At 41.8% G+C, this 14,932-nt stretch overlaps 1 long non-coding RNA gene across 1 annotated transcript; it reads left to right on the top strand.

The window, feature by feature from the left end:
- Positions 1 to 460: 460 nt before the first annotated feature.
- Positions 461 to 14,932, top strand: LOC119869629. The gene is made up of 4 exons (XR_005371455.1): positions 461 to 758; positions 13,259 to 13,329; positions 14,122 to 14,256; positions 14,621 to 14,932. It is a non-coding gene; the product is annotated as an uncharacterized LOC119869629 (long non-coding RNA).

Genomic DNA, 14,932 nt, shown 5'->3' with positions numbered 1-14,932 from the left:
TTACAGATGAGGGAATTAAGGCAGGGAAAGGGAGGAGAGGGAGAGTTCATCTCTATGCTTTGGACTCCAAGCGCAGCATTCTCTCTGCTAAACCACATTGTTTCTCTGGGCTTCCTGCTCTAATTAACTCATTTACATCAAGTGTTTTGGACTTGGTGTGCTTTGATTTCAAAGACTATATGCATTTTACAAGTGTGTTCCAAATTCCTCTCTTTTCTTCCTCCAGCAATCCTAATGTGATGGCTAATAACAGGAACGGAATAGCAGATGTCACTGAGGGATATTATTGAGGGAAGGTGGCCCCTAAAATGATGCCACAGAAGCAGTTCCTTTGAGTAATTTCTACCTTAAAAAGGGGGGAGGGGAATAATGTAGAAAAGCAGCCCTCAGGTAGTTTTCAGCTCTCATGATGCTTTTTAAGTGGCAAAATTTGACTCTTTTGTTTGATTGGTCTGTTCTGCCTCTCCTCAAAGTTAGCTAAATGAAACGAGTAAGAATGTGAAAGTGTGAGAGAAGATGTGCTTTAAACCCCTATATCATGACCAGTTGTCAAGGAAAGGTAGAAACGGTGAGGCCATGAATTTCTGGATGGTTGGATACTCACCAAAAAAGAAAAAAAGGGAGCGTGAGGGACCCAGATGTCCTTGAATTTGTGGAGCAAGCAGTCTTGTTCTCTACTTCAGTAATTGGAGGGCTGGGAGAGGCAGTTTTTGCTCTTCGTCACACCTTGAAGGGATTTTCTATTCCATGGCCTGAAGGTGAGTTGCATCTTTTCTAAAACTCAACCCCTTACCTGGGAGGGCTGTGGGGTTTTTGGCACCCCTTCACTGTACATTTCAGGGAACTGTTGACAACCATCATCCCAAGAAGAAACAGCTTGTCTTTGGGTTCAGATTTTGTGATCACATTCCACGAGTACTGTGAGTGGGCTCGCCGGGTCTCTCCTGCAGTGTCTCTAGAAGAGGGGGTTGTATTCCATGTGCGTGGAGTTAGGGTCTTGGAACACTTCATGATGCTGAGTTTTAGCAGTACAGATTGTTGTTCTAAGTAGGCCTGAGCTTTATTAATGAAATTCAAGGAGAAAATGAGGTTAATGAAGAGATATCAATTAATACCCCTCACCCCAGCCCACCAAACTGGTTGTTGGATTCTTTTGAAACTGGAATATTCTGGGTTTTGTTCTGCTTTTTTTGTGTGTGTTTCTGTTAAAAAAAAAAAAAAATTCTTTCCAGTGGCATGATTCTGCATCTTGAGACCAGTCTGTGGGTAAATATATGACGAGGCTCTCCACCCCAGGCTGGCTAAGCTTTCCTGGAAGTGAGGTACACCACAGAGCTGCTGAAGCCATGGAGTCAGCTGGGACCAGGTGCTCTTAGCCAGCAGAACTTGAAAACGTTTGAAGGAAAATACTGTGCTGCCCACCCTGGCTGAATACCTTCCTTTCCTGGAGCCTGTGGACTGGGCTCTGCTTAGCAGGAGAGTATGAACCACTGACACGGCTCTGTGAGGTTTACCACTGTATAAGGAGGTGGGGTGGGGTGCTTACTGCAACCTCAGGAAACACAGTTTGGAAACTGCAGTCCTGTTTGCCAAGCCTGCCTCAAATGCAGCCATTGTGCCCGAGAACCAAAGGAAGGCCCTGTCTGCACTGGCATCAAGGACAGCAGTTTTGTTGACAGAGCTAGGCCTGATGCCCCCTGGCCTGGATGAGTTCCCTTTGACCGCCAAGGAAGCGGAGGAAGAAAAGTGCAAACACCTTATCCAGCAGGTTCTTAGCATTTGACCAAAATCTTGGACTTTGAGTAGAGAGAGAGATGGAAACAGAATCAGTTTAAAAAGAGCATCTCGTATCGAGTTGTTCCAAATTCACCAGAAGCTCCCTACTTTGTGTCTCTTAGAGGAGTTTGTTGTACCTAATTCAGAGCCACATGGATTTCCCTTAAAATATACACAGCTTAAAACTGAAAGAGGAAAGGGCCCAAGACAAGACATGTTTGGATTTATGTCAAACTCAGAGCCTTTGGGAGGCAGCATGGAAGGCAGGATGTGGTTTTTTTCAGACTTTGCCTGTCATCTACCTCTTCCATTTATGTCTGTGGCACACTCAGGCCTTTTCTCTCCCCTCTTTCTGGGAGGGACTTCCCATGTCCAATATCTGCAGCTGCACTGTTTTCAGAGCCAAACTGAGACTGCCCTCAGAGTTCCAGAAGTCTCCATACACTTAGCCCTGCCATTCTCAAGAACCCCAGCCTCACATCTCCCCCACTTTATCCAACACCATAGAATGGCCAAGGAGAAGGGGCATCGGAAACCATTAGCCCCAACTCTGTGCTTCAGAAGAGGAAACTGAGTCCCTTCAAAATCCCTAGGTAGGCCCCTATGTCCCCTCACCAAAATACCTTTATTTCACTTTCAATAGTAAATGGCCATTTATCTGGGTATTGAATTTTAGGTTGACAGTGATTTTCCCTCAGCGCCTTGAGAAGGATCTTGCTATAAGTCTTATTATTGGCCCCTTGTAGACCAAACATCTTTCCTTTCTGGTTACTTTAAGATTTTATTCCCCAATGTTCTACAGTTTAGTGTAGTATGCCTAAGTATGGATTTATTTTTATTTATCTCCCATGTGATTCTTTCAACAGTTGTTTGAATCTACCAACATGGGATAATTCCCATTATTAGCAATAATAATCATATATCTTGTTTTGATAATAATCATATATCTTGTCTTAATAATAATCATATATCTATGTTTCTTGTATGCCGTGCTCTACATATGTCATCTCATTTAATTTTCACAATAGTCCTATAACTAGCCATTGTACAATCAGGGAAACTGAGTCACAAGGAGTTAAATCTTTTGTCCATGCTAAGGCAGTAATTGGCAAGGCCATGTTTGGAATCCTGATAGTAGAGTTTGAGTATTGTTTCTTCTTCCGGTTGTCTTCTTCTGGTACTCCTATGAGACATAGGTTGGCTCTTTTCTTTCATCCTTTCTTTTAACTTGTTTTTTTTCTTTTTGTTTGTTTGTTTGTTTTTTAGTTTCTATTTATTTATTCACGAGAGACACACAGAGAGATGTAGAGACACAGGCAGAGGGAGAAGCAGGCTCCCCATGAGGATTCCAATGTGGCACTCCATCCCAGGACCTGGGATCAAGACCTGAGCCAAAGGCAGACACTCAATCACTCAGCCACCCAAGCGCCCCCTAGCCTGTTTTTTATATATCTAATCTCTGTCTCTCTCTGGAGCATTCTGGGCTATTTCCTCACATCCCTTCTCCATTTTATTAATTCCCTCTTCTGTATGTCTAATCTACTATTTAATGTATCCCTTGCCCTTTTGGTTTCAGTAATCATATTTTTCATTTCTAGAAGTTTCCACTGGCTCACTTGAGATCTTTCTACTCTTCTTAAAATAGTGTCTTGTACTGCTTGTAGGAATATCATTTGATTTTAAAACCATTTAAAAAATACTAGTTTTGTGGTCTCTATCCAATAGTTTATCTATTATCTAAAGTTTTGAGGAGTCTAACCCCTCCTGTTTATTTTGACTGCTGACTCTTGTACATGGTAGATTATTTCTCTCTCTGTTTTTAAAATTTTTTATTGTAGGCAGAGCTTTATTTTCCCTGTGGGAATTCTCTGTGGCCTGGAGTGTTGAAGTTTAATTCCAGTGGTTTTATATTTGCTCCTGCCAGGTATCCTAGGGGTATCACTGGCTAAAGACCAATGTTACGTTAATTTCTTGGCTTGGGATTTCCTTCTGATGCAGGTAGTAGATATTTGGGCTCTAAACTTGTGCCAGGCACAAGACTGGGGTTTTGATTTTTTTTTTCTTAGGGGACTGTTTTTTCCCATTTAGAGTCAGGGCAGAAAAGAGCTTCCTTGGTGTCTTTCTGAGTTGATGGCTTTTCTGAGAGCATCTGAACTATACGTTGGTGACTGTCTAACCCTCACTTCACCAAGGCTTGAGGCATCATCCTGTCCTGTATGGGTGTGAAAAGCCAAACCGTTAGCCTTTGCTGGATTAGATCATCTGCCCAGGACCATGGCAGTGTAAGTTTCAGAGTCTGCTGTTCAAGTTATGCCTTTTCACTCCAGCACCTTTCCTACCTATCAAGCTCATCTGTGCTTTTCTATTTATTTTAATATTATTTTTTAAAACTTGTGGTAAAATACACATAAGATTTACCATCTTAACCATTTTTAAGTGTACAACAGTTCAGTTGGCATTAAGTACATTCACATCATGCAACCATCACCACCATCCATCCACACAACTCTTTTCGTCTTGCAAAACTGAGACTCTGTACCCATTAGACAATATAGGTCTTTATTCCTCCCCCTGCCAATCTCTGGCAACAACAATCCTATCATCCGTGTCTATGAATTTGAAATCATACAATATTTGTCATGTTGTGACTGTGTTATGTTGTTTAGCATTTCTTCAAGGCTTATCCATCTTGTAGCTTGTGTTAGAATTTCCTTAATTTTTTTTTTGAGAGACATAGAGAGAGAGAGAGTGTGTGTGTGTGTGTGCGTGTGTGTGTGAGTCGGGTGGGGGAGGGGGAGAGGGAGAGGGAGAGAGAATCTTCTTTTTAAAAAAAAAAATTATTTATTTATTAATGAGAAACACACAGAGAGAGGCAGAGACGTAAAGGAGGAAACAGACTCCCTACAGGGAGCTTGATGCAGGACTCAATTCCAGGATCCCGGGATCATGACATGAGCCAAAGGCAGAGGCTCAACCATTGAGCCACCCAGGTGCCCCAGGAGAGAGTGAATCTTAAGCAAGTTCCACACTCAGCATGGATCCCAATGCAGGGCTCAGTCTCATGATCCTGAGATCGTGATCTGAGCCAAAATCAAGAGTCAGAAGCTTACCCAACTGAGCCACCCAGGTACCCCAAGAATATCCTTCATTTTTAACACTGATTAATATTCCATTATAGGGACACCTGGGTGGCTCAGTGGTTGAGTGTCTGCCTTCAGCTTAGGGCATGACCCCAGGGTCCTGGGATCAAGTCCCACATTGGACTCCCTGCTTCTCCCTCTGCCTATGGCTCTGTGTGTCTCTCATGAATAAATAAATAAAATCTTTTTAAAAAAAATCCATTATATGCATATGGCACATTTTTTTATCCATTCATCCATCAATGGACAGTTGGATTGCTCTACTGTCCATTGATTATTGTGAATAATGCTGCTAGGAACATGGGTGTGCAAATATCTTTTCAAGGCCCTGCTTTTAATTCTTTTGAGTATATATCCAGAAGTAGAATTGCTGATCATATGGTAATTCTATTTTTAATTTTTTTAGGAGCTGTCACATGTTTCCCACAGTAGCTGTATCAATTTTTCCACATTCCTGCTAACACTTGTTATTTCCTGTTGTTTTGTTTTTGTTTTTATAGCAGCCATCCTATGTGGCCTTCCTATATAGACATCTTAATGGGTGTGGTATCTCATTGTGGTTTTGCTTTGCATTTCCCTAATGGCTAGTTGAGTATATTTTCATGGGCTAATTGACCATTTGCATATCTTTGTAGAAATGTCTATTAAAGCATCTGTCCATTTTTTTTAAATCAGGTTGTTGTCATCATCATACATTTAAAGAGTTTTATTTCATAAGGCATTTCTAATTTTTATATGGGAGGATTTCTATTCTGTCCTATGGGTATTTTGCTGGATCAGGGAGCCTCCAAGATTCCCCTTCTGATGCCTTTCAAAACTGTACCCTCTGTAATTTTCAGTTCCACAGCCAGGAACTCTCCCTTTTCTAGAATGTGCCTTCTCTGCTTCCTTATCCTAATTGGCCTGACTTTGCCCTAATGATACCACTGTCCTTGAAACTCCTCAGATGAACACTCCCCTCCTACCCTTTCAAAGCACAAAGGCATCTTGGATTCAGAGGTAGAGTTGAGCATTTATTAAAGACATTTAGTCTTGGGGCTATTGGGTGGCTCAGTTGGTTAAGTGTCTGACTTCCACTCAAGTCATGATCTCAGCGGCCTGGGATTGAGCCCTACCTTGGGCTCTGTGCTCAGTGGGGAGTCTGCTTGTTGCTCTGCCCCTCTCCCTGCTCATGTTCTTCTCTCTCTCAAATAAATAAAATCTTTGGAAGAAAGAAGAAAGAAAGAAAGAAAGAAAGAAAGAAAGAAAGAAAGAAAGAAAGAAAGAAAGAAAGAAAGAAAGAGAAAGAAAGAGAAAGAAAGAAGAAAGAAAGAAAGAAAGAAAGAAAGAAAGAAAGAAAGAAAGAAAGAAAGAAAGAAAGAAAAAGAAAGAGAAGAGAGAAATTACATTTTTCTCCTCACTCCAACTTCTGTATCCCCTTCAGTGTCCACTAGGCACCCAGTAACCATGGGAGCCTCAACCTCACTGGGGTGTGGATTGAAACCCAACTTTGGAGATACAGCTATAGGACTTCAAAATTCCATTTCCCTAGGGGCACTGGGTAGCTCATTTAGTTAAGCATCTGCCTGCAGCCCAAGTCATGATCTCAGGGTCCTGAGATTGGGCCCACATTGGGCTCCCTGCCTGCTTCTCCCTCTCCCTCTGTTCCTCCCCCCTGCTCGTAAGTGCTCATTCTCTCTCAAATAGATAAATAAAGTCTTTAAAAAACAAAAACAAAAACAGGGATGTCTGCAAGGCTCGGTGGTTGAGTATCTGCCTTTGGCTCAGGTCATGATCCCAGAGTGCTGGGATCGAGTCCCGCATCGGGCTCCCTGCAGGGAGCTTTCTTCTCCTTCTGCTTATGTGTCTGCCTATCTGTGTGTGTGTCTCTCATGAATAAATAAATAAAATCTTAAAAAAAAAAAAGAAGCAAAAAAATTCCATTTCCCTGATCACCATGGTTCCTAATCACTCTGCACTTTAATCTTGTCACCAACAAAAACAGATGGGATAAGAAGCCTACCTTAAGAGCCTGGCTTAGGAGAATTAAATGAAATAGTGCACTTCAGATGCCTAGCCAGTTCCTAGCACATGTGAGCACTTATGAAGTTTATTTCAAGTTCACTTCATTTTCACTCTACCTTTATCAACCTCTGGCTAGCAGTTGATTTTTATTCTCACTCAAACAATTCTCCTCTTGCTCTGTGACCCTATCTTCATAACCATTTGTATAAGTTTCCTGCTATAACAAATTAGCACCAACTTTGTGACTTAAAACAACAGAAATTTATTTTCTCAAAGTTCTAGAGGCCAGAAGTTCAAAATCAGTGTCACTGTCTGTTGGCAAGGACACATTTCCCTCTATCAGGAGGCTGTAGGGGAAAAATCTTGCCTTTTCCAGCTTCCAGGGGCTGCCAGCATTCTTGGCTTGTGGTCACGTCACTCCAATCTCTGCCTCTGTGGTTATAGTACCTTCTCTTCTCCTGTGGGCTACATCTCCCTCTATAAGGACATGATTGCATTTAACCCACCTAGGTAACCCAAGATAATTTCCTTGTCTCAGAATCCTTCACCTAATCACATCTGCAAAGTTCATTTTTAGTCATGTAAGGTAACAATCACAGGTGCTAGGGGTTAGATTGTGGTTATCTTTTTTGGGGAGAGGGGTTTCTGTTTAGCCTGCCACACCTGCTCTACCACCCTCTTTCCCAGTCCTATTGAACCTGGTTTTCAACCACATTATATTATCTAGTCATTCATTACTTCCTGTACCTATAACTTTTCATTCTAGATTCACTCCCCTTCTCCTCACACCTTCTCCTTCACAACTGTGCCCCATTGTTGGTCATTTCTACCACATTTTCCTCAGAACCTCCAGTGACCCCACTGCTTTGGCTTTCTGCCATCCTAGTCCTTCTCATCCACCCAAAGCAGCAGAAGCCATGAAGTGGGAGCTCTCTTAACTCCTTTCTTTTTCCTCTAAAGTAATGAATGTATTTCCTCCCTCTCCCTTCCTTACCTTCCTCCCTCCTTCTCTTTATCTCTCTCCACGTTGGGTTGTGGACTGTTTAGGGAGTGGGTGAGTGAAAGAGGAATGGGGAAGGAGGTTGTCCCAATTGCAGACCTGATTGATAGTAGGCTCTAAGATATCTGGAAGTATGTTGGTTTAGCCAACACAACTATCAAACTGGCCTTAGTCAGAGCCAACCCAAGAGAAAATGTTGGTCAAGCTCTGGTTGCTGGGAGTGAGGGTGGAGTGCTATCACTCACTAAAACCAAAAAAGCAGATGATGCTGTAGACAAGTCTGTTTTCTAATAGGTACTTGCATTTTTCTGGTTGTCATCTGACATGACTAAATATCTCAGAGAGTGGATGAGAAGGAATCTTGCATTTCTGATCCACTCCAGGCATTTAAATAGTCAAATCCTTAATAATACTCTAGGTTATACCTGGAAGGCCTCTGGCCTAGTGCATAGAACCTCCATACACGCTTGGCAGTAGAGACTGGAGTGTCCACATTTGATTCTTCCTGAACCTGATCTCTTACAAACCTGTTGCCTGGACTCTCTTGAGGCACCTGTAGTGTCAGGATAGTCCAGTTGAGAAGGATAATATTTTTCTGAACTTTTGGGGCAAGAAGATTATTTTAAAGGCTCAAATTCCTTTTTATATCTGCCTCTGTTCCTCGCCCACCCCCACCAAGTATACATACAGTAAGTGCAACCATTTCTCTGGCCAAAAGAAGACTAGTAAGGCATGTACTTACCGAGATCATTCGTTTGGGTTCAAATTAAGAATGATTGCTTTTGAAGCCTAGAGACACCATTTTGAGGAGGGCCCAGCATCCTGTGATAATGACATACAACCCTGATACAAACCTCAGTTCAATTCTCAGGTCTTTTTATTGGCTCAGAAATCATATCTTCTCCTTCCAGCTTCCCCATTCCTTTCATCTTGCAAGCTGCAGCTGAAGCCAGCTCTAGCACTTGGTGCAGAGGAAGGGAAAGAATCATAGAGAGGATGACCTTCCTCTCTCAGATGGGCTTGGAGTTTCCACTGGGCAAGCCTGAGAATGCTCTGGCCTGCCCCGCCTGGACCCAGCGAGGGCACTTTAAGCCAGAAGGTAGGCTCCCAGATCCTCAGTCAGAACCAATAATGAAAAAAAGGACTGTCATATTTGTCTCTCTTGCAGCTCATACCCTGTATTCTGCCTTTATACATTTATACTCTGTCTCCCATGCTATTTCTCATCCCCTAACTTCTTGACTCCTGGACTTATTTCTTTTTATGATTTCATATTCACTGCTTGGATCAGATGTTTAATACTAGTCCTCTAATACTAATACCACTAATACTCAGTGTCTTCTTCTGTACCAGGTAATCTTTTTTTCCTGGTCCAGGTAACACTACCGTGGCCAGTACCCCTGCCAGGAGATATCTATTATTGACACATGGGATCCGGACAATGCCAACCTCTTATAACCAGTGCCTTCTGGATAGCTTCCTCAGGATATCTTCTAGGCATTATTCTCTCCCCTGAAAACCTGCTCTCCATCCTGTATTCTTTCTGTTTGTTAATTATGTCATTAATGACTCAGTTATTCAAGCCAGAAATCAAAGAGCCACACTAAACCCCTCTTTTCACTTAGCCTCACTTCCAGTTTCTTATTAATACTACCTCTCAAAAGTATCTCAAATTTATCCCTGCCTTTCTCTCTTCACTCTCCTGCCTTAGCTCAGACTCATCATTTTAACCTAGATTTCCTTACTGGTCTCTTGAGTTCAATCTTTCCTCATCCCATCCCAATGCACCTTCCACAATGCCATTGAATGGTATGTAAAATGCAGACTTGACTCAGTCTACTTCCTAATTTAAAATACTCTAATGGCTCCTCAATTGCTGCAGAACACATCCAAAATCCTTGACATAGTAGAGAAAGAAGATCCATCATGTTCTGGTAGTTGCTTTGTCCTCCTGCTGTATTTCTTGCCATTTCCTCCTGAGCACACGCAACTTACTACAGCTTGTGCCCCAAAACTGCCAAGTGCTTTTACAGTCCCCTTTTGTATATTTCCTTTGCCTTGAACTCTCTTTCTAACCTCAGCCACCTTTTGTCAGGTAAATTTCCACTCATCATTTAAGACATGGATCAAATGTCGTCTCCTAATTAACATCAAACTAGCATCACTCATCTTTTGGTGGGAAGGGAGTTATGGTGATTTTTCACTTTCTATGTCACATATTTTGTTTGAATTTTCTTGAAACAATGTATTGCTGTAATAATTTTTTAAAAGATTATTTTTTTCACCTTCTCTTTGAAAACTTCACTGTCTTTCCCCTCCAGATAGAATTAATTATGCTGTCTTTCAAGGCATATATACATATATTACTTTCATAAATGATTTTAGAAAACTATTTTTTATTGTTATTGTTTATATATACCTTCTCAGACAAACTGTAACAATCTGAAGACAAGAATTGTGTCCTATCCAACTTAATACCTCCAGCACCTAGCATAATACCTAATACATAGGAAAGGCTCCCAAAATGTTAGTGAAACAGGAATAAATTGCCTGAGTTCACTTAATTGATTAACATTAGAGTCTATATTAAAATTCAGGTCTCTAGATTTCTACTCCACTCTTTTTCCCATTTTGCTATATCATTGTCTGTGGAAAAGTGTGATCACACAGCTGCATGGTGTCTTAGCAAGGCAGCACATGTGAGAGGAAAGAGTACTCGCCTCATTTGTTAAATCGAAGAATTGCCTGCCTTTCTGCCCATTCTTTATGAGGACCAACTGGGGCAATGTTTGTGAACCCTCTTGGTAAAATGAGAAGTTGCATATAGAAAAAAAGGATCATTATAAACATTTAGTTCACTATAGCTTTCATCTTTAACAAATGGACTATAAGTTAGAACAAATGTTTCCATGTTATTCTAAAGTAATCAAAAGAGAGCTTATCCTTTATTCTCTGATCCTCAAGGACAATAAGTCATGGATGAGAAGCTTCCTGCATAGCTAGGAGACAGTGCCATTCTGGGTTTCTGCACTATTTTAGTACATATATTATGCTGGCAACACCTCTCCTCCATCACTTGAAGATGGTTCACTATTCACTTTACCCAGGTGTGTAACTGTGAATCCCAAAGATGGTTTTATGCGTAGAAAGCAGAGCCACACATTTTCCTCCTGACTGTGGATTTCCAAAGTCCTCCATAACATACAATAATGTACTCTTGAGACAACTATACAAAAGACCTTCTGAAAACAGGACAAGACCTTAGAAATTACAAGTAAGATAACAGAGATGAAAGATTTAATAAAAGAGTTGGAAGTTAGAGATAAAATCACCCAGAAAGTAAAACCAAAAGACAAAGAATTGGAAAATAGAAGAAAAAAAAAAAAAAGAAAATTATAGGACAAATCCTTCAGATGCAATGTCTGAACAAAAGGTTCAAAAAGAGAGAATAGGAAATGCAAATCAAAACCACAGTGAGGGGAGCCCCGGTGGCTTAGCTGTTTAGTGACGCCTTCAGCCCAGGGCATGATCCTGGAGACCCAGGAACGAGTCCCGCATCGGGGTCCCTGCATGGAGCCTGCTTCTCCCTCTGCCTGTGTCTCTGCCTCTCTCTCTCTTTGTCTCTAATAAATAAATAAAATCTTAAAAAAAAAAAAAAAAAAAACCACAGTGAGATGTCACCTCACACCTGTCAGAGTGACTAGTATCAAAAAGACAAGAAATGGGGGCGCCTGGTTGTCTCAGTCAGTTAAGTGTCCAACTCTTTTTTTTTTTTAATAAATAAATAAATTCATGAGAGAGCTCTCTCTCTGGGCTGAAGGCGGTGCTAAACCACTAAGGCACCCAGGGTGCCCCTAAGTGTCCAACTCTTGATCTCAGCTCAGGTTTCAATCTCATGGTCGTGAGTTCAGGCCCTGCACTGGGCTCCAAGCTGGGCATGGAGCCTACTTAAAAAAAAAAAAAAAAAAAAAAAAGACAAGAAAAGACAAGTGTTGGTGAGGATGTGGAGGAAAGTGAATCACTGTGTGCTGTCAGTGGGAATATAAATTGGTACAGCCACTATGAAAAACAATATGGAGATTCCTCAAAAATTAAACATAGAAATACCATATGATCCAACAATTCCATTTATGAGTATAACTCTGGGAAACGAACAAGGGGTAGTGCAACAGGAGGTGGGTGGGAGGATGGGGTGACTGGGTGATGGACACTGAAGGGGCACTTGATGGGATGAGCACTGAGTGTTATGCTATATGTTGGCAAATCGAACTCCAATAGAAAATATACATTACATATGTATTTATTCATGAGAGACAGAGAGAGGCAGATATACGGGCAGAAGGAGAAGCAGGCTCCTCGCAGGGAGCCCAATGTGGGACTGCAATCCAGGGGCCCTGGGATCATACTTTGAGTCAAAGGCAGATGCTCAACCACTGAGCATTTAATTTTAAAATTAAAAATTTTGAATTATTTTATTTTATTATTTTTTAACAAAAATTTTTAAAAGAGAGTGAACAGAATAGTGGAAGGAGGAAATTGTTAATGAAATAATTCCATTTCTTAGACTCTAGGGCTTGCATTTCTTGATTAAAAGGGTTCACTGAGTACCTGGCACAGTGGCTGAAAATAAAACTACACCAAGTATATTATCATGAGATTTCAGAATGTTGGGATCAAGGAAAAGATCCAAAGAGCTTTCCAAGAAAGAGAGAGAAAAAAAATCTCATGCAAATTATAAGTATCAAAATGGCATTAGATTTCTCAATAGCAACCAGAAAGTTAGATGACAATGGAGCAATTTCTTCCAAATTCTGAGGGAAAATTATTTCCAGCCTAAAATTCTATATCCAGCCAAACTCCAGGAGAGAAGAATGCATTTTCAGATAATCAAGGTCTCAAAAGCTTTGCTCCCATGTACTCTTTACCCAGAAGATCCTGGTGGGATAGACTCCACAAAAATAAGGAAGGAAACCAAGAAAGTTACTAAGAAGACCATGGATCCAACACAAGGGAAGGTGGGAATCCCCAGGCTGATGTGAGGGAATCACCCTAGGGCAGCCTTGATAGAGTGACAGTCCATGTGAAGGTCCCAGGGCAGTGGGAAGGATTTCCTCAAAACATTTCTCCAATTGGGAGAACAATCTGGGGAAAGTGTGAGGTTGAATTATTTAGATAAGTACATAAACAAACTAAGCAAACAGAGAAGATACTCAGAATGTGAATGTTGACTTAACTGCATTTTAACAGTGTTGGGATGATGTCGGGGGCTGGGGAGTGTGAGCTTTTGAGGTGTGGGTGGTGGTGGCATGGAAGAGCTAAATCCTATTTTCCATGGTAGGAAGTCAAGAAATGATTAAAGCTGGAAAATGAAGAAGCAGCAACATAATCATGTAATTTGGAAATATGAGGGTAAATATTAGATGAATCAGCTCAGATAGTTGAATTTATTATTTCTGGGAAGTGGGAATAAGGGAGGTAAGACTTGGTGGGGAGGGGGTTGCTGTTCAGTTTAGGGTGGTTTTAAACATGCCTTGTAGAATGATCCCCCTCAGACCTCTGTGAGTGGCTCACATCCCTGCCGTATCACCTGGGCTTCTTCAGAAGCCCCATCCTTGGGCTGTACCTCCAACAAATTTTTACTTAGCTGGCCCGGGGTGAAGTCTAGGCTTCAAGGTTTTAAAACATTTTTTCCAGATGAGTCTAAACTTCAGGCCTGTTTGAGAAGTTACATGTATAACTTTGATACAAATTAAAACTAACTATATATAAATAAACCTAGGATAGTTCTGGGCACTCTATCCTTAAATGTTAATACTTCCAATCCGACTAAGGGTGGCCTGAAAAGCTCAAGGCTTGGCTTCACTCAAAACCTCTGGCATTTGAATTTCTTACCAGTCAGAAAAGCACATGGCATTGTCAATCAGAAATTCTTTAGCGGAGGAGAGCCTTTCATGGGGGGGGGGGGGGGGGGGGGGGGGCAGGGGTATGGATGAAGCAGAATACCTGGGAGCTGCCAGAGGATTCACTTTACATGGAGGTGTGAATGGCATGCATCTGATCCTTCCCCAGAAGGGTCACGGAGCAGAGGTCACAAGAGTAATGAGAGCCCGAGATGGAGAAGAAGGGGAGGAGACTTCAGGTGGGGGAGGGGAAGAAAGAGGCAACGCTGTGGAACTTCCACCACTTTTTCTCCAATTTCAGACAGCCTCTCCTGCTCTCTTAAGAAACCCTTGAAGAAGCCAATTTGAGTCTGCCCACGAATTAATGGCCCTAGCTGGTGGCTTTCGGGAGACAGCATCGTTATTCTCTGTTCTCTTTTCTGGTCTCTGGGTCAAGGTGAGCTGTGTTCCATCCTCTGGAGGAGGGCGGCCGCCTGCCGCTGTGGGTCACCTTGGAAGAATGGCCTTATTATTCCCGCAGTCATCACTATCTTCCCCGACACATCTACAGGTGTACCCTTTCTTCGGGTGCCCCTTGCAGGTTTCTCTTCTCTGCTCTTGGCCTCCTATGGATACAGGAGCCTGCCTGTTATTCACCATACGGTGTATGGTTACCCTCTTTGATTTGCTGCTGTTTGAACCAGATGCTGTCTGTCTTGTAGCATTTAATCCCTTGAAAGGTTGAAGGATGCAATTTATGTGAATGATGGCTCTTTATAAGAAGGCAAAGTCATATTGCACTTCATGCTTATCTCGAACAGATTTCCTTGTCTCCACTCCCATCCTAATGAAGAGATTAATGCATCAAGAAGTACCTCTTGGTGACTTTAAACTGCCGATCTCCTGAGGAATGCCAGCACATTCTAGTGATCACTAGGAGTCTGGAGGCTTCAGTCGCTGCTCTTCCCCTTCTGCACTGAGACACCTCAACCATATCCTGCATCATAAATCTAGGGGAGTGCGAAGCCTCTGTCTAGAGAAACGGCACTCTTCCTTGTGGCATTTTAAATGTCTAGATAGGAACAGACATAGACCAGAGAGGTGGCTTTTAAAATAAATTTCTTTGTATTGAA

Source organism: Canis lupus, chromosome 16, assembly GCF_011100685.1.
Source record: "Canis lupus familiaris isolate Mischka breed German Shepherd chromosome 16, alternate assembly UU_Cfam_GSD_1.0, whole genome shotgun sequence".
NCBI classification, from domain to species: Eukaryota; Metazoa; Chordata; class Mammalia; order Carnivora; family Canidae; genus Canis; species Canis lupus.
Note: the sequence above shows the minus strand (reverse complement) of the source record. Positions and strands in the feature narration are given on the sequence as shown.